This window comes from Bos indicus, chromosome 1, assembly GCF_029378745.1.
Source record: "Bos indicus isolate NIAB-ARS_2022 breed Sahiwal x Tharparkar chromosome 1, NIAB-ARS_B.indTharparkar_mat_pri_1.0, whole genome shotgun sequence".
Taxonomy (NCBI): Eukaryota; Metazoa; Chordata; class Mammalia; order Artiodactyla; family Bovidae; genus Bos; species Bos indicus.
Genome location: NC_091760.1, coordinates 3,300,248 through 3,320,420, shown reverse-complemented (window position 1 = coordinate 3,320,420; position 20,173 = coordinate 3,300,248). Strand labels below are relative to the sequence as shown.

At 43.4% G+C, this 20,173-nt stretch overlaps 1 long non-coding RNA gene across 1 annotated transcript; it reads right to left on the bottom strand.

Annotated features, from left to right (window-relative positions):
- Window positions 1-8,693: 8,693 nt before the first annotated feature.
- Window positions 8,694-13,943, bottom strand: LOC109563700 (uncharacterized). The gene is made up of 4 exons (XR_011562015.1): window positions 13,292-13,943; window positions 12,871-13,029; window positions 10,679-10,821; window positions 8,694-9,545 (listed from the first exon to the last, which is right to left on the bottom strand). It is a non-coding gene; the product is annotated as an uncharacterized lncRNA (long non-coding RNA).
- Between the last annotated feature and the right edge of the window lie 6,230 nt (window positions 13,944-20,173).

The window sequence follows — 20,173 nt, the reverse complement described above, 5'->3', positions numbered from 1 at the left end:
TAGTTTTCAGCATCTGGTTAGGAGAGTGTAATAGAGACAGACCCTCCGAGGGAGCCATGACTATCAGAGGTCATCAGAGGGTAGGATATAAGGTAGGATGTCTGTGGCCAAGTCAGGTCACCTGCTACAGGGAGAGGAGTCTTCTAACTTCTCCTTGGAAATGGGGTTTCACATACTGTTTGAGCAGCAGATTACTTAAAGACATGCAAAACATGGAGACAGAGCTTCTCTGGTTGAAGTGGGAAGAGGGTGAGTGAGGACCCTAGAGGCAGGAGAAGGTTACAAGAAAGGCACCCCACCTCTCCCAGCAACTTGGCATTGCCCTTCTCTCGATCCGCCAGGGCTGAGCCTTGCAGTACCCTTAGGGACCACCCGAATTCCTCAGAACACAGTTTGGAAACCACTTAGTGGCTCTTTTCCTTCTCCTTCATCCATGCATCTTCCAAAGACTTTCCAAGCTCCTCACTTGGAGGGGTATTCAAGGTGCTATGAGACATGAAAATGCCCACATCATCCTTTCCGTCCTCAGTAGAGCAGAGGCTGTCTATCTAGAAAAGGCTGGATCAGAGCTTTGTTGGAGAATTGCTGAACAATGCAACGAAATGAGTATGTCTGGGGGTGGGCAACAGCAGGAAGTAGTTGTTCTGTGTGGGTTTGAGGAACAGCAACTCTCTCAGAGATGGAGACGCTTAACCAGAGAGGAGTAACTCTGGGCCCTGGAAGAAACCTACATGAGTGAGTGTGTACGTGTGCACACACAGGGGAGGGGCGACCTTTCAGACCACCGACTTCTGCACTTAGCAGACCCACAGGAGTAAGGCTAGGACTGCTCTCTTGGCCTGCTCATGAGACCACCCCCTCTGCTACATTATAAGGAGGTGGGAGAGCTTCACAGTTGAGAGTAGAGACTCCAGGCTGCACTAATCAAGTTCAAACCCCGGCTCCACTCTTTCTGCCTGGGTGAATTTGGACAAGTTCCTCAGCATCTCTGACCTCATCTGTTCACCTGTGAAAATAAGACTGACCATGTTGACAGCACTGGCTTCATGGGTTTATTGAGAAGATTCGATGAACTAATATGTTTCAAGTACTTTGAAAAGACCTTAGTGTGTGACAAGGACTATTATAAATATTTGATATTTTTATTTTATTACAAAAGGTTTTTTATACTTACACATTAAACTCTCAATAAATACGTTATTTTTATTTTTAGGGGGTGGGGCAGGGAAAGCATTGGAAGCTGGCTTCTTAGAGGTCTGAATGTAACTTTTCGCAAAACTTAAAAATCTTTTGTAATGGCAGGTGGCACCTTCAAGGCCAGATGTGAGCACTGCTAGATGGTAGCACTGCTAGATGGTAGCTCTGAAGAGAAGCAGACAGGGTTAGGGCCCAAGACTGATCCCTGATCTCTAGTTTTCTGCTCTCTCCACCTCTTTCACCAATTCAAGAATTGGTGCTTGAGGTGGGGACCTCCGGGAAGGCAGTGCTGGAGGGGGCGGCAGCAGGCAGCCTTGCCTGGCTGGGTGCTGGGAGTCCCCACTCAGTCCCCATCCTCAGGACTGACCTGGCCATCATGGGCTCCGTGGAGGATGTGGAGAGTGCGGAGCTCCTGGGTGGGCCGCAGCTTGGTCCTGAGCATTCAGATGACACAGGGGTGGCAATGCTTGTAAATTCAAGCAATCAGAGGAGAGAGTTCTGGAAGTTTCCAGCCCAAGCTAGAAACCACTGTGGCTTCTGGCTGAGACCTGGGTGGTGGGGTGATTTGGGGATGGCAGCCTGCCTGTCCCATGGAGTGTTACATGCATGAATGGGTGGTGGGGGTGGGGGACTCAGGGCTGGACCAGCGTCCTTGTGGGCCTGATGTGAAATTTTTGTCCAATAACAAAGCTTTTGAATGGTTTGCTGGGATTATTTCTGTATTGAAAGTTTCTAATTACACTTAAAAAAAAAACTGAAAATAAAGTTTAAAAAACAAAGTTGTTCTTCAGTCACTCAGTCGTGTCCAATTCTTTGCAACCCCATGGACTGCAGCACACCAGGCTTCCCTGTCCTTCACTGTCTCTAGGAGTTTGCTCAAAATCATGTCCATTGAGTCGATGATGCCATCCAGCCATCTCACCCTCTTTTGCCCCCTTCTTCTCCTGCCCTCAATCTTTCCCAGCATCAGGATCTTTTCCAATAAGTCAGAAAAGAATTAGTGCTAAAACTGAGGGTCAAGTGGGAGACGAGGAGGCTGCCTTCAGAAGCTCTGGTCACTAGGACAGCAGAGCCAGTGTCAGGGCTGCCTAATGCGTGCATGCGATGGGCTCGGGGCTGTGCTCAGGGCTTCAACTGTGTCTGCCCCAAGCTAGCCTTCCCAGGAGACCAGAAACAAAGGCTCACGGGCCAGTAGTCTATCAAGGATAAGCTCCCAAGGGAAATGGGTAAGGAGGCGAGAAAGCAGGACAAGGCAGGAGAGGAAACCAAGCAAGGATATGATCTCACGCAAGACTGTTCAGTGGCTGCTTCCACCTGATCTTATAGGGGGCTGCAGGGTGTCAGTTACACCTCAGAGTTGTCCCCAGTGGAGGCAGGGAAGCTGGGCCTTGCTTAATTACACATCATCAGTGAGAGGATAAAAGCCAAAGTGTCAATCGTTCAGTCATGTCCAACTCTTTTGCAACCCTATGGACTGCAGCCCACCAGGCTCCTCTGTCCATGGAATTTTCCAGGCAAGAATACTGGAGTGGATTCTCTAAGGAGCTTCCTGACCCAGGGATCGAACCCAGGTCTCCTGCACTGCAGGCAGTTTCTTTACTATCTGAGCCAGCAGGGAAGCCCAAGAGCCACCTTGGGGGAATGGCAATTCCCAGACACTTCAGCACTACAGTTTTGAGCAAAGTGGGCCTCCAGTAGCCACAGGAGGCCACAGGCACTGGCTGTGGGAAGCAACACAATCTTTAGGGGGAAGAGTGGGAAAATGAGAAAAAAGGGTCCAAGGAGATCCCAGAGGGGAAGGGCTCAAATAGCCCAGTCCTTCTGAGGCGGTGGGACTTTGCCCCAGAAGATAAGAACTAGGCATCATGATGTTGGCCTCCACCAACACTCTGTCAAGAAGTGCCAGCTGATGCCAAGTGGTACCTGGTTGTCTCTTGAGTTAGATTCGACTCCTCCTTCTCCATTTACTCCCCATGTGAACCTGGTCATCTCTATGACCTCATTTTCCATGTCTGTCAAATTGAGATCATAATAGAGCACGTGACAACTCTCACTATGCGGATGCGATGTAGACACAGTGTGCCAGGTTAGGCACAGTGAGAGAGGGGCTGGCCAGAGGACAGACAGGGGCTGACAGAATGAACAGGACACTAGCTCAGGGAAGTCAAGTCCAGGCAGGGAGGCATAGGCACCAAACACAGAAGGGGGAAAGGCTTTTGGGCCCACAGGTGGGAGATGAGGCAGTTAGCATCAAGAGTCCTGGGAGAAAAAACCCAGATGGTTGGGTCCAGGCTCTTTGCTCTTGGGCCCATTTCATTTTGGTTGCTGGGTCGACCCCACTTCCCTTTTAAAAAAACATCTTCATGCTTTTTCCCAAAAGTATTCTATTAATTTATTTTGTAAATGTTTTGATCATTGAATTAAAAGGAAGTAACATAACACTGAAAATATTTTGGTAATGAAAACTCACAAATAAATATCACATGTCAGCTAAATGTCAAATGAAAAACATCTTTATTGAGATGTTTAATTTGCACACCATAAAATTCCTGCATTTAAAGTAGACAAGTCAATGGTTTTAGTATATTGGCAGAGTTGGATAACCATCACTTCAAACTTGCTCAGCTGCTCAGTCATGTCCAACTCTTTGTGACCCTATGACCTGCAGCACGTTAGGCTTCCCTGTCCTTCACTATCTCCAGGACTTTGCTCAAATCACATCCATTGAGTTGGTGATGCTATCCAACCATCTCATCCTCTATTGCCCACTTCTCCTCCTGCCTTCAATCCTTTACCAGCATCAGGGTAAAGGATTACTCATCAGAGAGTCAGCTCTTCACATTCGGTGGCCAAAGTATTGGAGCTTCAGCTTCAGCTTCAGCATCAACCCTTCCAATGAATATTCAGGGTTGATTTCCTTTAAGATTGATTGGCTTGATCTCCTTGCAGTTCAAGGGACTTTCAAGTGTCTTCTCCAACACCACAGTTCGAAAGCATCAGTTCTTTGGTGCTCAGCCTTCTTTATGCTCCAACTCTCACATCCATACATGACTACTGGAGAAACCATAGCTTTGACTAGACAGACCTTTGTTGGCTAAGTAATGTCTCTGCTTGCCGCTTCAAACTAAGTTTAGAATATTTGCATCATTCCCCCTAAAGAAATCCCATGGCAGTCACTTCCCATTCCTCTTTCCCACTAACACCTGGCAAGCACTAATCTATTTTCTTTTTTATAGCTTTGCCTGTTCTGGACATCTCATATAAATGGAATCATACAATGTGTTGTCTGTTGTGACTAGCTTCTTACACTTGATGTGCGTGTGCTCAGTCATGTCTGACTCTGTGGCCCACCAGTCTACTCTGTCCATGGAATTTTCCAAGCAAGAACACTGGAGTGAGTCACCACTTCCTGTCCCATTCTTATACTTAGCATAATGTGTCAGTAATGCCTAACTCGGCTCCCGCTTTCAAGGTTCTCCCATGTTGCAGTATGTATCCGTACCGTATTCTTTTTTATTGCTGAATAATATTCTTCTGTATGTATTGTATATGTTACTTTTATTTATCCATTCTTTAGTTGATGGATATTTGGGTTGTTTGCACTTTTTAGCTAATATGAACAATGTTGCCAGGAACATTCATAGATATGTTTTGTTTGGATGTAAATTTTCATTTCTTTTAGGTATATACCAAGGAGTGGAGTTATTGGATCATAGAGACCATTGTTTTGAAGCTTTTGAGGAACTGTCAAACTTCTTTCCAAAGCAACTTCATCATTTCACATTCTCACCTGCAGTGTAGAAAGGTTCCAGTTCCTCCAAATACTCACGAACACTTGTATTTAGATATCTTTTTTATTCTAAACGGTTCTAGTAGGTGCAAGGCAGTACCTCACTGTGGTTTTGATTTGCGTTTCCTTCATGGATAATAATAATAAGCATCCTTTTGTGTGCTTATTGGCCATTTGTACATGTTCTCTGAAGCAATATCTATTCAAATCCTTTGTCCACTTTTAATTGGATTGTCTTCTTATTATTGAGTTATAAATCCTCGAACTACTGCACTACTCATCTCACACGCTAGTAAAGTAAAGCTCAAAATTCTCCAAGCCAGGCTTCAGCAATACATGAAGCGTGAACTCCCAGATGTTCAAGCTGGTTTTAGAAAAGGCAGAGGAACCAGAGATCAAATTGCCAACATCCGCTGGATCATCAAAAAAGCAAGAGAGTTCCAGAAAAACATCTACTTCTGCTTAATTGACTACGCCAAAGTCTTTGACTGTGTGGATCACAACAAACTGTGGAAAATTCTTCAACATATGGGAATACCAGACCACCTGACCTGCCTCTTGAGAAACCTATATGCAGGTCAGGAAGCAACAGTTAGAACTGGACATGGAACAACAGACTGGTTCCAAATAGGAAAAGGAGTATGTCAAGGCTGTATATTGTCACCCTGCTTATTTAACTATATGCATAGTACATCGTGAGAAACGCTGGGCTGGATGAAGCACAAGCTGAAATCAAGATTGCTGAGAGAAATATCAATAACTTCAGATATGCAGATGGCACCACCCTTATGGCAGAAAGTGAAGAACTAAAGAGCCTCTTGATGAAAGAGGAGAGTGAAAAAGGTGGCTTAAAGCTCAGCATTCAGAAAACTAAGATCATGGCATCCGGTCCCATCACTTCATGGCAAATAAATGGGGAAACAGTGGCTGACTTTATTCTTCTGGGCTCCAAAATCACTGCAGATGGTGATTGCAGCCATGAAATTAAAAGATGCTTACTCCTAAGGCCAACCTAGACAGCATATTCAAAAGCAGAGACATTATTTTGCCAACAAAGGTCCGTCTAGTCAAGGCTATGGATTTTCCAGTAGTCATGTATGGATATGAGAGTTGAACTATAAAGAAAGCTGAGCGCCAAAGAATGGATGACTTTTGAGCTGTGGTGTTGGGGAAGACTCTTGAGAGTCCCTTGGACTGCAAGGAGATCCAACCAATCCATCCTAAAGGAAATCAGTCTTGATATTCATTGGAAGGACTGATGCTGAAGCTGAAACTCCAATGCTTTGGCTGCCTGATGTGAAGAACTGACTCATTTGAAAAGACCCTGATGCTGGGAAAGATTGAGGGTGGGAGGAGAAGGGGACAACAGAGGATGAGATGGTTGGATGACATCATCGACTCGATGGACGTGAGTTTGGATAAACTCTGGGAATTGGTGATGGACAGGGAGGCCTGGTGTGCTGCAGTCCATGGGGTCGCAAAGAGTCAGATACGACTAAGCGACTGAACTGAACTGAAGAGTTCTTTATGCCTTCTGGATACTTCCCTTCTCAGACAAATGATTTGCAAATATTCTCTCCCAATCTGGAGGCTGTCTCTTCACTTTCTTGAAGGCAACATATGTCACACAAAAGTTTTAAATTTTGATGTAGTCCAACATGTCTATTTTTTCCTTCTGTTGTTTGTGCTTTTGGTGTCATGTTTAAGAAGTCATTGTCTAATCCGAGGCCACAAGGATTTACCCCTGTATTTTCTTCTAAGAGTTCTCTATTTTATCTCATATTTAGGTTGATAAATCCATTTTGAATTGAGTGTTATGTATGGTGTGAGGTGGGGTCCAGCTTCATTCTTTTGTACGTAGAAGTCCATTGTTGTTGCATGTAGGTGTGCTCATTGATTCAGTGGTTTATACATGTTCTTTTCACCAGTGAAAGCCTTGTTTTTATTGTGGTAGAAAACATGACATTGGAAGCAAAACTCTTGAATGCATGTCCTTTCCATTTCACAAAAGAAAATTAGTGAAGTTGAAAATATTCACCATTTGGCATTTACCTTTGGAGACCTCTCCCCTTTGTTATTTATTACTTATTTTTGTCCAAAGGTGTTTGAAGCATCTCCCTTATTAGTATCTCTAGGGTTGGTGTAACCAGATAAAGAAGTAGCACAAAGCTACAAAAATAGCAGAAAATAAAAAAACAATTGAGAATCAATTTTCTTTATCTATACAACTATCCACCTGAGAGACCAGTGTTCCTGGGTGATTTGGCTTCCTGTAGGGACAACTCTGAGCTTCCCAGGTGGCTCAGTGGTAAAGAATTCGCCTGCCAAGTATCAATCTCTGGGCTGGGAAGAAAAGAAACAGCAACCCACTGCTATATTCTTGCCTGGTAAATCCCATAGGCAGAGGGACCTGGTGGGCTACAGTCCATGGGGTCACAAAGAGTCCGACACGACTTAGCGACTGAACAACAACAGAACAAGGAGCAGCTTTTGCTCACAAGAGCTTTCTGACCCAGACAACTTGTCACCTGGGGCTGGATTCCCTTGGAACCCATTTATCTTTTCATTTTGCCTTTCCAGTTGAGTCCAGAGATTCAGATTGAAACGCACGTTATCAAACTTTGATCTGGACTTGGCAGAACAGAGAATTCCCTGCGTGCCTGCATTTGTTAGAAATTATAAGTTCATCTGTGTGAAACCAAGGCCTCCAAATTAAAGTGGCTTGAAAAAGACCTGAGATTACCTCTCTCTCATGTGTCCAGAGGTGGTGGGATGTCTCTGTTTTCTTGGTCATGGGGGGCTGCTTTGCCTCCTTATCACAAATTCATAGAGTGTGAGGCATTCAGCCATTTCATCTGCATTCCAGTCAGCAGGAAATAAAGGAGAGCAAAGAAGGGAATTTCCCTTCCTTTAAGGACTCTTTCTGGAAGTTGTACACCATTTCTACCTTCAGCCTTAGCTGGAACTTAGTCACAAGATCACACTTGGCTGTGAGCAATTCTGTTAAATATGGTGGTGTTTTTCCAGGCTGATATGTACCCAGCTATGAATTGCTGTCTCCATTGCAAAGGGAGGGTTTCCCTGGTGGCTCAGACAGTAAAGTGTCTGCCTGCTATGTGGGAGACCCAGGTTTGATCCCTGGGTTGGGACGATCCCCTGGAGAAGGAAATGGCAACCGACTCTAGTACTCTTGCCTGGAAAATTCCATGCATGGAGGAGCCTGGTAGACTATAGTTCATGGGGTCGCAGAGTCGGACACAACTGAACGACTTCACTTTTTTTCACTCGAAAAGGGACCAGAATAGAAGGGACGTTGCAGGGTGTCTAGACTTCTCTATCAGAACCCAAGGGAAATCTTTCCCAAGACTCAAGGAATCTGCTCCCAATTGCAATTCTACAAATGATATGTCAGCCCTGCTGGGGAGCTGGCTGGGGCAGTGTGTGCTGCTGCCGTCTTGCTCGATTTAACCCTCCTTCATTCCTGCATTTTCATTTCATATATTTGGATTTAGTACGGAGCGGGAGACTAGAGTTCTAGACACTGAAGGAAAGGAAACCTTCCTTTTTCAAGCAGTGATTTTTGCTGCTTGAAATGGGGTTGTACTCTCCACTTTCAAACGAAAATGCTGACATTGTTTTCCAGAACAATTGCACCGTCCAGACCAAGGGACCCACAAAAGTGTCAATTCACTGCATGTTAGCTTTTTCTTTTTTTTTAATATATGAAACTAATCATAACAAGTGGTTGCTGTGAAAACAGCAGGCTCCCTAAGGCTGCCCTTCCAATGACCCATACCCTGACCTGGACAGACCACCTTCTTTCCAAGAGAGGAGAAGTTTTGTTCCTAGATCAGATGAAACTCTGGCTTTACCCCTGGTGACCAGGAGGATTAATCAGACGCCAGTAAAACAGCCGACAGACACACTAAACCAACAGACAATAATGAGCACACACACCAGGAAACGTCCGTCCAAGAGGTCCACTTGATCCTTGTCTTTGCCTTAAGATGTAATACCTGCTCCGTGGCTTGGCTCTCCGTACTCCATAAAGGGAACACTTGTAAGCTGAGAAGCTGCCAGTTTTTAGGATCAATATGGTACTCACAAGAGCTGGTTAGGAAACAATGCCAGGGACAGAATTTGCAGTGGGGGCTTGTGAGGGATTAGGCTGTTTCCTCAAGATTTACGTCCCAGTGCACAGCCGGTGCTGAAACCTGCACGGCCCACCCTGTGGCTCCAGATGAGGTGAATGGAGGTCTCTTTGGGTTTTGGTTTTTTCAAAGTAAAATCTTCCCAGTGTGCAAACAGGAACCACTAACACTGAACCACATGCAGATGCAGAGAAAAAGTGAAAGTCAGCAAAAGGAAAACAAATTTCTGACATTTTACTTGGGAGGTTCCTGTAAGAGTCTCGGAGAAGCTGTCAGGCTTGGGATATCTGCAGCAGTGTAAGGGTCAGAACTTAAATTTCAAAGCCAATTTCTTCTTCGCCTTCCTGCCTTCTTCACTCAGCAACTGTTTGGGTTCTGTTTTCACTTTTCTTCTTTCATTCTGTTCTCTAGGGCAAAGCAGAAAGCAAATGAAATCTCATTTGTGCTGAGAACTTACATCAAATTGGTTTTATTTCCAAGTGATTCCCCTCCAATTTTATTTTAAAACATGTTTGAAAAGAAACTTAGATTTTATTTCTGGTCCAAAATATGGCTATCTCAGATATTGTAATGGAAACCTTGGGGGTATCATAGAAGGATGAGCTTGAAGCTTAAAAATATGGTGACTTTAACAGACAGGGAAAGACAAAGATCATACAGTATTGCTTATATTTGAAATCTAAAAAAACAACAACAACAAAAAAAAAAACACAGAAAGAAACTTATTTATCCTTATAAAATAAATGAACAAACTTAGTTACAAAGCAGAAATCAAGTCACAGGTGTAGAAAACAAACTTATGGTTACCAAGGGGGAAGGGAGGGAGAGAGAAACTGGTAGATTGGGATTGACATATACATGCTGCTGCTGCTAAGTATAAAATAGATAGCTAATAAGGACCTACTATATAGCACAGGGAACTCTGCTCAGTACTCTGTAATGGCCTAGATGGGAAAAGAGTCTAAAAAGAGTGGATATATGTATACATACAACTGATTCGCTTTGCTGTACAGCAGAAACTAACACAACATTGTAGATCACCTATACTCCAATTAAAAAAAAAAGAGATGAAATTCTTCAGTTCAGGAAACACACACATACAAAATAAAGTGACTTAGAAGGGAGGGCAAAATATTACTCAGTAACTGTTTTTGAAAGTGTTATACTGAGGACAGGAGAGACAGTAAAAAACAGCGGTATCTGAGACAAAGATGAGAGGTGGGGAAACGTGGTTCTATGGGGGAAACAATTTAGTGAATTTAAATCAGGTGCCAAAAAAATTTGTTCTGGGGAAATAAAATCCATTTTTCTGATGTGTGCTCCGGAGGAAATGATTCAAAGCAAGACAATCTCTATTTCCAAATGCCTTCTGGAAATAGGTTCTCCCCCAAGGACACAACACCAGCGCTATTAATCTTGACTTAGTGAATGAAAGTATTATACGGACTTCAATCCAGACCTTCAAGCCTTAAAGAGCTCTGAAGAGCCTGGATAAAGCAACCCCGTTTTTCACTTTGGCAATTCCAAAGAGGTAACTCACTCTAATTTCCCTTTTGTCTCTATGGGAGGGACTGGAGACTTGAAAAGCAAACAGGTTTCCTTTTCTAATTCCTGGAGAGAAGTCTTCTGTTGCTTTCTTACACTGCAAGGCTGAAGGTGGGTGACCCATCTTCATCTGTTACCCTGGAAGACGTAGAGAAGCAGAAGTAAATCCGGAATAATAGGCGACTGGTAGATTCCTCCCATGTTCGAGAGAAGTTATTGCCCTTGCGAATGCCAGTTTGTTTTTTGATTTTCCACGGTCCAGCCCTGTATTTAGCACAGAAAGCCACGACACTGATAATAACCCCCCAACATACACGAGGACAAAGCCAGAAGGCGTTTTGTTCTGTCAGGCAAATTATGATCTAAGTTTTCTGCCAACAGCAGTTTTCCCGGATTGTTTACGGCAACCCCAGCATGTGTGTGGAGATTCTAAAACGCAATAAAATTTTCTGAGATTAAAAAAGAGACTGCGTGCTTATTATTAACAGAAAAAGTAAACTGTTTCATATGGAAACACTTCCCATTGTGGAAAAAAAAAGAAAAAGTGTTGTGGAAAAGGATACCAGGTTATCTAAGCTGAAGGAAAGGTTTGAAGCTTCCCTGGGTGTCTTTTTAGGGACCAGAAAGAAAGGATATAACAGGAATTGTATGAAAATAAACAACTAAACCAAGATGCAGGAACGAGGTTTTAGTCCTGTTTGTCCTGCTGGATCCATGCAAGGTCGTTACTTTCCAAACAAATGCCCAGGAGGAAAATAGCTCCAGTAGGTCAAGTTTTACATAAAATAAGAAAACAGGACACACATCAGCATTTTTTTCCCCTAAGGCATTACTAAAAGACACCAACTTATCTAAAAATGGTACAAAAGTTGAATGATATTTTTAATTGATGCCATGTGTTTTGTTTTTCACTGTGTCCAAATCCTGGGCTAGGCAAGGAAAAACAGAACTTGCAGCCTCAAGTAATTTTTTTCTTTTTTTGCTTTGATGATAGTTGTCACATGCGTGTGAAAATATGATAGGAAAGGGGAAAAAAAACTGGGAAAATCTGGCATTTTTAGTTAGGCAAAGAAACTCTGAAACTGTTAACATTTCTATGAGAGTAATATAAACCAGATAGCTAAATCACTAAATGCTGATCACATCATGGGGAAAAATGAAGTCAATTTTAATGAAAAGTCATTTAAATTAAAAGATGCTACTTCTCCTTCGTTAAATGTGGTTTGGCCGTGTGTATATTTTTTCACCCAAATAAAGGAATTTCTCAAATATCTGGCCCACAATGACGCAAGGAATACCAAAACATAGACATTGTATGACAACACAAAAAAATAGCTTTTGTCTGATTTTGTTAAACTCTAGAAGGCTTATTTCTTGTGTGAATTAATCAAAGGGCCTACAGTGCTCTCTTTCCACCCACCAAAAATATCTGTGAATTAAATTCCATAAATAGGGGGTCCTCAAAAGCTGAAGTGTTGCTATGCTCCTCTCCCCCACATGAAATAGTTACATATGAGTTTCCAGAAGAGCCTGTGTGTGCATTTTTCAGCAAGCAGAGTCTTCTCTGGGTGGACTCAGAAAACAGCCCCTTCCCAGTGACTTTATGAGACGCGCCAGAGGCCAACACATGTGACCAAGAGGTCTCTGAAGTTGTAGCCTTTTGTATTTACACTTTTGAAATATCTCTATTGTGATGCAAATCTTGATTTTCAATCAAAATTGGCTGGAGCAAAAAAAAAAATCTTTCTCTGGAAACCATGGTAGGAGATAAGTAAGCCTAAATCTCAATTTTCTCCCTCCTGGCTTCCTATTAAGCCAGAAAACAATGATACAAAACACAAGCATCTTTTTAGCAAATGCTGATGGAAAACTCTACTGTGTCAACCAAGGCTTCTAACTGACTAGTGTTAGTCTCCAAAGACACCAAGTTTATGCACTTTAAATGACTAAAGTCTTTTTCTCCCTCACCCCTTTTTCTAATTTGGGTGCGGATGTAAATAGCACCTAAGAACATTTTTTGCTTTTGTTGACTGTTCAAAATCAAATCCATTTTAGAGAGTTGGCCTTTCTGGGCCCGAATCCTTTCTTTCAGTCTAAACAAATAAAATGGAAACAAAAGTAAAAGTGTCATCATTACCAAGAAGGCCTCCCCCTTTAATTTGTTTTTAAAGCTGAATGTTGAAATACCGAATCCTGTACTTCGCAGAAAGACTTTTAGGACCGAGGGCCTGGTCTCCTCATGGAACCTGTTCATCCGCTCAGGTTAAAGTGGTTTGTGTCTGTGTGTGCGCACGCCTGTGCCTCTTACTGTACCCTTCGAGATGGAGTTCTGAGGAAGCATTTCTCCTGCCAAAATACACACAGCCTGGGATTAAAAGGGCTGAAACCTACCAGCAAGTTCTTACCGCCCTCCCACAATCATTAGACCAAATCCACCATCATTCTAGATTCATTTTTCCCTTATTCATCTGTCCAACTAATTCCTGCCGCATTCACCAGGCTTATATCTTAATCTTTTCTGTTACATAGAGAATACATAATGAAAAGCTGCATTTTCTGGGTACATGCACACATTTGGAGCGGATGAACCATATGTGAAGTGACATACAATGCTGAATGCAGGCTGAATGGTGTCCAGCGCTAAAAACACTGCGAAGGCAGGAACAAAAAGCAGCGAACAAGAGCCAGAGCGGGGCCGGTCTCCACTAGAACACCAGGGGATTCGCCGCTAAAACATGGGTATAATTTCACTGTTTTCACTCACACAAGCTGTGGGAAAGGAGTCACCATCTGATGTTTGATTGTGTGGGATATGTTTTTGGCAGTGGCCTTGTATTCCGCATTGACAAAAAAGAAAAAAGAAAGGAAAAAAGGGGCAAAAGAGGGGTGGGAAGTGTGGGTTGGAGGGGTAGGGAGGAAAAAAAAAAAAGAATAGAGCTACATTTGCTGTTTTTAATTTGCCGTCTAGGGGCCAGGCACAGCTGACGGAGCTCTGACCAGTGGTCACCTGCAAAGTAGGGCCAGGGCCTGGCTAGTGGCCCCACCGCCTGCACCCTCCCTGGGCCTCTTTATGCTGATGCTAACCACCAGGGGACTTTTATCTGCCCACCCCTGTCGTCTGGTTAACTTATTCCTGAGCAGTGGGATTGACGTTTGCCTGATTTAATAAAGCCTTTTATCTGAGATAGTGACTGGGGAAATACGCCCAGGAAAGCAGGCTCCTGCCCGCCGACCCTGACATGGCGGCAGAAGGGGAGAGGCGCAGGCTTCACAAGGAAGCATTTCCGGGAGTCTCAAAGGGCCCTGGGAAATGCTTCCGGGTTGCCAGCTCAACTGCCAGGTGTCTACAGCGGTCTCTCAGGAGGACCTCAGCTTCGAGGTTTCTCCTGTGGGGTTTGTGGCTGGAGGCAGGCGGGGTCCCCTACCCCAAACAGAGAATTTAGGAAGAAAGGCATGTCCTTTGTCCTCTCCTCCGTCCCCTTCTCATCCAGGAATGCCAGGCGGAGCAAATAAAGAAGGATGCCCAGTTGAATCTGGACTGCAGGTAAAGAATGGATACTAAAAAGTGGTGTGAGGTTTGTCAGAAACCCACATTTAGCTGGATGTCCTGTATTTTGTCTGGCAACCCTATCCCTTCCCCTCTGGGGCCCCGGAGCTGGCCACTCCCTCCTACTCCCCACCCCCGCCCCCTCACCTGTCAGGGAGGCAGCCTCCTCGGCCTGCAACCCAGAGTGTTAAGAGGATAATGAGAAAATAGATGGGTAGCTGCTTTCCAGAAAGATGGCTAATTAGCCTGGCTGGTGAACATGTGGTTCCCATGCCCCAGCTGTGCAAAAAGACTCTCCTCTAACTTCCAGCTTAAACTAGGAGACAACACCAGGGCTGCTGGACAGAGAGAGGTTGTCCTTACTTCCTGCTCTCCACGGCATCTCCTCAAGTGGATTTGGGCATCATTTTATTGGGACCACGTTTTTAAACCGAACTTCCCAGAGGCAGATCCCACACTTAATGGGAGATTTGGGGATAAAGCCACTTCTTCCCCAGTTGAGAATATGCATCCTCTTCACCTGCCCTGCCCCTACCCCTGTCAAGTCTGCCACCTGCAGCAGCAATCGTGGCTACAGCTCCTGTTTGCCCAGGTATTAGATTGCTATTTTGGTTACTGGTGTTTGTTTGTTTCTTATTTATTTATTCGGCTGTGGTGTGTAGTATGTGTGACCTAGGATTGAACCAGTGTCCTCTGTATTGGATGCTTGGAGTCTTAACCACTGGATCACCAGGGAAGTCCCTGGTGTCTGTTAATAGGCTGCTTCCAGGATTTGCCCTGAGATGAGCACTCTGCTCTGAGGCTCCCCTTTGCGGGACTGTGACACATATCTGATTAAAGATAGCGGGAAGGAGGAGCTCTCCTCTGCAAGTGGTGGGTGGGCAGGACAGGGAAGGCAGATCTCTTGGCTGGCCATGGCCTGGGTCCACGTTGTACTTTGTCTGCCGGTGGGCAGGTGGAAGCAGGTACAGGCTCCCCTGGTCCAAGCTCTGATCCTCAGAAGTGCAGCTGGAAAGATTTCCAAAGGAGCGCTGCTCTTTTGAATCCTTTAGGGGCTGGAGGCAGGAATGGCTGCCTGTATTGGCCAGAACGAGAAGTGTGGTTTTCCCCATGTGGCGGAATCGCTCTCATTTCCAAACATGATACAGGGCATAATGGCCATTGGTAATGACCACATTAGCATCATGGAGCAATATATCTACAATAAATTAAGACTGCTTTGCAATTAGTACCGATGATCACAGCTGTGGAGACAAATGGCATATGTGCTAATTAAATAATTTGTCACTTGACTGTTAAACAAACAATTCAGGCTCTTTACATTACAAATTGCCATCTCCAGAGCACCACCATGGGCCGTTAACCCCAGGAAGGAATGGTGTGCCATACCCACTATGATGGGGGAGCCCGGCCTCGATGGCAGGATAAAAAGGGACAGAGGAAAACTCATGTGGACTAAAACTCTTGGGAAGAAGAAAACTTTGGAAGTTTTCTTGGAAAATGTGTCCCAGGGGGACAGAACACTCCCTGCCACTCAGGAAATGTTTGGAAAATAGCCCATCTCAGTGTTAAGATTTCTCAGCTCCGTCAGATGCCTCCTACTGAACTAAGTCATTGGATTGGTGGGAGCCAATAAACACGGTGTCACGCCATGTCTTGACTTGGTCTTGGTCTTTAGCCACAACCCCCTCCCCAATGGCAACACATTTTTCATGATTCCTCTTTTTTCCCCATCAGCCTTCCTTCCCCCACCTCCCCACCTCCATATGCTAATCCACAAAACTGAATCGTGGAATATGCCTTTAATGGGGACCACTGCTAGCCCATGAAATGGCTACGTGGGAGCTATGGGGATTCAGCCCCGTGCAGAGAGTAGCCAAGCAAGCTGCAGACTAGATTTCAGTCTCTGCTTACCTCCTTTGTCCAGGACTCTCGTGCAATGAACAACCTGCCCAACCATATATGCAATCCTATTCTCTGCTGCCTCTGAAAGCAGAAGTTTTGGGTAACTTCAAGCCCCAGAAAATCCCCAAACCAATGGTCATTATTATTTTTTCTTCCTTGTTCTTTTATCAGAGTTGTTAACTAGGAGAACTTGATTATGCCTTCTTATTCCTAACTTTGCTCTTATACAAGCAGCAGTTTGGTCAGATAAGAGGAGAAAGAAAGCAGTGAGGACTTTGTGTCATCATCCATTGATCAAATCTTTCCTCAGGTGCCACATTTCCAAGGAGCGTTCAGCACTAGTGTGGTATTGAGTGTAAGGAATCATGTGACCATTTGGGGCAAAATACTCTGGTATGTAAGTTTCTTGCAAAGTGACTCCATTGCAGTACATTTCTACAAGGCAGGAAAGCAACTCAAATAAAGCTGGAAAGTTGAGTCTTTTGGCAGGAAGTTGAATCCTTGAATAATTTCAGATTAGGGCTTAATCACTATTTTGGGGTAGAATATGGGAGGAACAGAGGAACCCATACTGTGTTCAATTGTTTTAAGAATCTGTTTGGACAAAAAAAGACTGTAATCGAGTCAAGTTTGTCAGCAGATGATGACTTATGTACCAAAAAGCCATTCCATTTCTTTGATAAGGTGAAATCTAGCTTTACCCCAAAAGGATATGGACACAGAGAATCTCAGCTAGCATCACATAGGAGAAAGCTGGGCACATGGAAAGTGCTCACTAAAAACTAGCTCTTGTGAATGGATAAAGAAGATGTGGTACACGTATATGATGGAGTACTACTCAGCCATTAAAAAAAATGAAATAAAGCCATTTCCAGCAACATGGATGGACCTAGAGATTGTCATACTCAGTGAAGTAAGTCAGAGAAAGAGAAATATTGAATGACATCGTTTATATGTGGAACCTAAAAAGAAATGATACAAATGAGCTTACAAAACAACAGAAAGAGAGCCATAGATTTAGAGAACAAACTTATGGTTGCTGGGGGGAGGATGTGGGGAAGGGATAGTTAGGGAGTTTGGGATGGACATGGACACACTGCTATATTTAAAAGGGATAACCAACAAGGACCTACTGTATAGGAGATGGAACGCTGCTCAGTGATATGTGGCAGCCTAGATGGGAGGAGAGTTTGGGAGGGAATGGATATATGTACATGTATGGCTGGGTCTCTTTGCTGTCCACCTGAAACTATCACAATATTGTTAATTGGCTATTCCCCAGTACAAAATAAAGTTTTAGAAATAACTAGCTCTTGTTATTGTCATTATTATAATTGCTGTTATCAATCATAACTAAATTTTGTATCATTGAGTGTCTTCTCCAGCATTTGTTAACATTGCATATCAGGCGTGTGCAGAGTTGGGGAGGCAGATTCCCATGAAGCAATATTGTTTATTTTTTTAATAAATTTTTTCAAAAAAATTTTTGTTAGTGTATAGTTGCTTTACGATGTTGTGTCAGTTTCTGCTGTACAGCAAAGTGAATCAGCCGTATGTATGCATATATCCCCCTTTTTGGATTTCCTTCCCATTTAGGTCCCCACAGAGCGCTGACTAGAGTTTCCTGTGCTGTACAGCAGGTTCTCAGAAGTTATCTATTTTATACATGGTCGTGTATATGTGTCAATCCCAATCTCCCAATCCATCCCACCTTCACCTCCCCCCTTGGTATCCATACATTTGTTCTCTACATCTGTGTCTCTATTTCTTCTTTGCAAATAGGTTCATCTGTACTGTTTTTCTCAATGGACGCAAGTTTGAGTAAACTCTGAGAGTTGGTGATGGACAGGGAGGCCTGCTATGATGCAGTTCATGGGGTCGCAAAGAGTCGGACACGACCGAGCGACTGAACTGAACTGAACTGTACCTTTTTTCTAGATGCCACATACTATGTGTTAATATATGATATTTGTTTTTCTCTTCCTGACTTACTTCACTCTGTATGACAGTTTCTGGGTCTATCTATGTCTCTGCAAAAGGCACAATTTTGTTCCTTTTTGTGGCTGAGTAATATTCCATTGTGTGTATGTGCTACATCTTCTTTATCTATTCCTCTGTTGCTGGACCATGGCTTTAAAAGAACTGTTTCCTGAAGACTGTTCACACATCAGGAAATGTAGGGGAGTTCAGGGAAACTCAAGAGGCCTTTAAAGCATTACCAGGACACAAGATGCTTTTCCTACAGCCACAAGAGACATTATTCTCTGCACTGTTTTCTTGGCAGCCTCCCACTTTCTGGGACTTTCATCTGCCCAAATAGGACTGAGATGTGCATGGGGAAGCACCCAAATCAGCCAGCACCCTGCAAGTAGTGGCGAATCCTTAGAGGTTCAAGACAATCCAGAGACTAACTCATTCAGCCTCTTACTTCTCCAGAGAGAAGAAATGGAAGTAAGTGTGAGAAAACAGCGACCCTAAATCATGCTGCTCTGACCCTCCTCTGTGTGTGTGCTGTGCCTCTTCCTCCCACCCCCACTCCATTTGCTGACATAAGATGAAGAAGTCCAAAGAGTGTCCTTTCCTCCTGATATTAATCAGGACTCAGATATTTCACCAACCATTGCCTTCTTTCTGGTATAAGGTATTTTTGGTCATGTAATCTTTGTGTCTCTTAAAGGAGATCTGTGGTGAGAAACCTATTGGGGCAGGGTCTTGTGTAACCCCAGTGAGAACAATGCAGGAGTCTGAAAAGGTCATTAGGAAATAAAAGCTTAGATTCCTGAATAGATTCTTGACTGTCCAAGGGCATGCAATCTGCGACACAGAGGGCACCAGCTAGCCCCTCACCCACTGGCCAACCCAATTAGACTACATTCTATCTTTTATGAAAAGTAACTAAATTTTGTATCATTCTAGGCTCTCATTCACTTTGAGAATCAAATTAAAATTTTTAATCTTCAGTGTCACTTAGTCATAGTGAGTCCCTAAAGCATATACAGTAAGTGTATGTTTAACTTAAGGATATATTAAATTTTTTATTATATGTTTCTAGAATCTTGAAAAATATTGTCAGCACTGTAAAAAGATAACTCATTTTTACCAATATATATTCTCTCATTTGAAAATCAAATAGCACTTAAATGAATTATAAAGAATGAACACAATGTTTTGTTCCCACTTCTGGAATCTCACTTTAATGGCCCTGCAAGGAATTTCAACTATTTCATCTGGGGTTTTCTTCTTCTGGAATTTACTTCCATATTTCCAGATGGTATGCTTCTAGGAGATTTCCTTGGTTATATTTTTCAACACTTTCTTAAATTATATTTTTAATTCAGTTATTCTATTTTAATTTTCAAAAACTGTCATTCTCTGACTGATCTATTTTTATATCTTCCTGTTCTTGTTTCATGAATGAATAACTTCTTTTGTATTTCTGGAAAAGTCACAGTTTTATTACAACAATGTCTACTTAGTAAGAAAAGTACTGAATTGTCTCTTTTTTCTCTGGGCTTATCTTTGTTCATTTTGTCTTCATTTTTCCCTTTGGAGCTTTCCTCAGATTTAAGAGGGATGCCCTAGATAGCCCCTTGGATCTCTGGGTACATGATGAGGCAGAAGCCAGCTTTTATATCAAGAGCAGTTGTTTAAGTTTTCCAGCAAGGGTCACCACCTCACAGAGCTATGTAATTATTTCTTTGTTTTGCATTTCCTCCTGGTCTTGAGTAAGTGCCATGAAAACAGAAGTTGGTTTGGAAGAAGAGTGGAGAAGACTCTTGAGAGTTCCTTGGGGTGCAAGTAAATCAAACCAGTCAATCCTGGAGGAGATCAGCCCTGAATATTCATTGGAAGGATTGATGCTGAAGCTGAAGCTCCAATACTATGACCACCTGATGCGAAGAGCTGACTCACTGGAAAAGGCCTTGACGCTGGGAAAGATTAAGGGCGGGAGGAGAAGGGGACAACAGAGGATGAAATGGTTGGATGACATTATCAACTCAATGGACATGAGTTTGAGCGAGCTCCAGGAGATGGTGA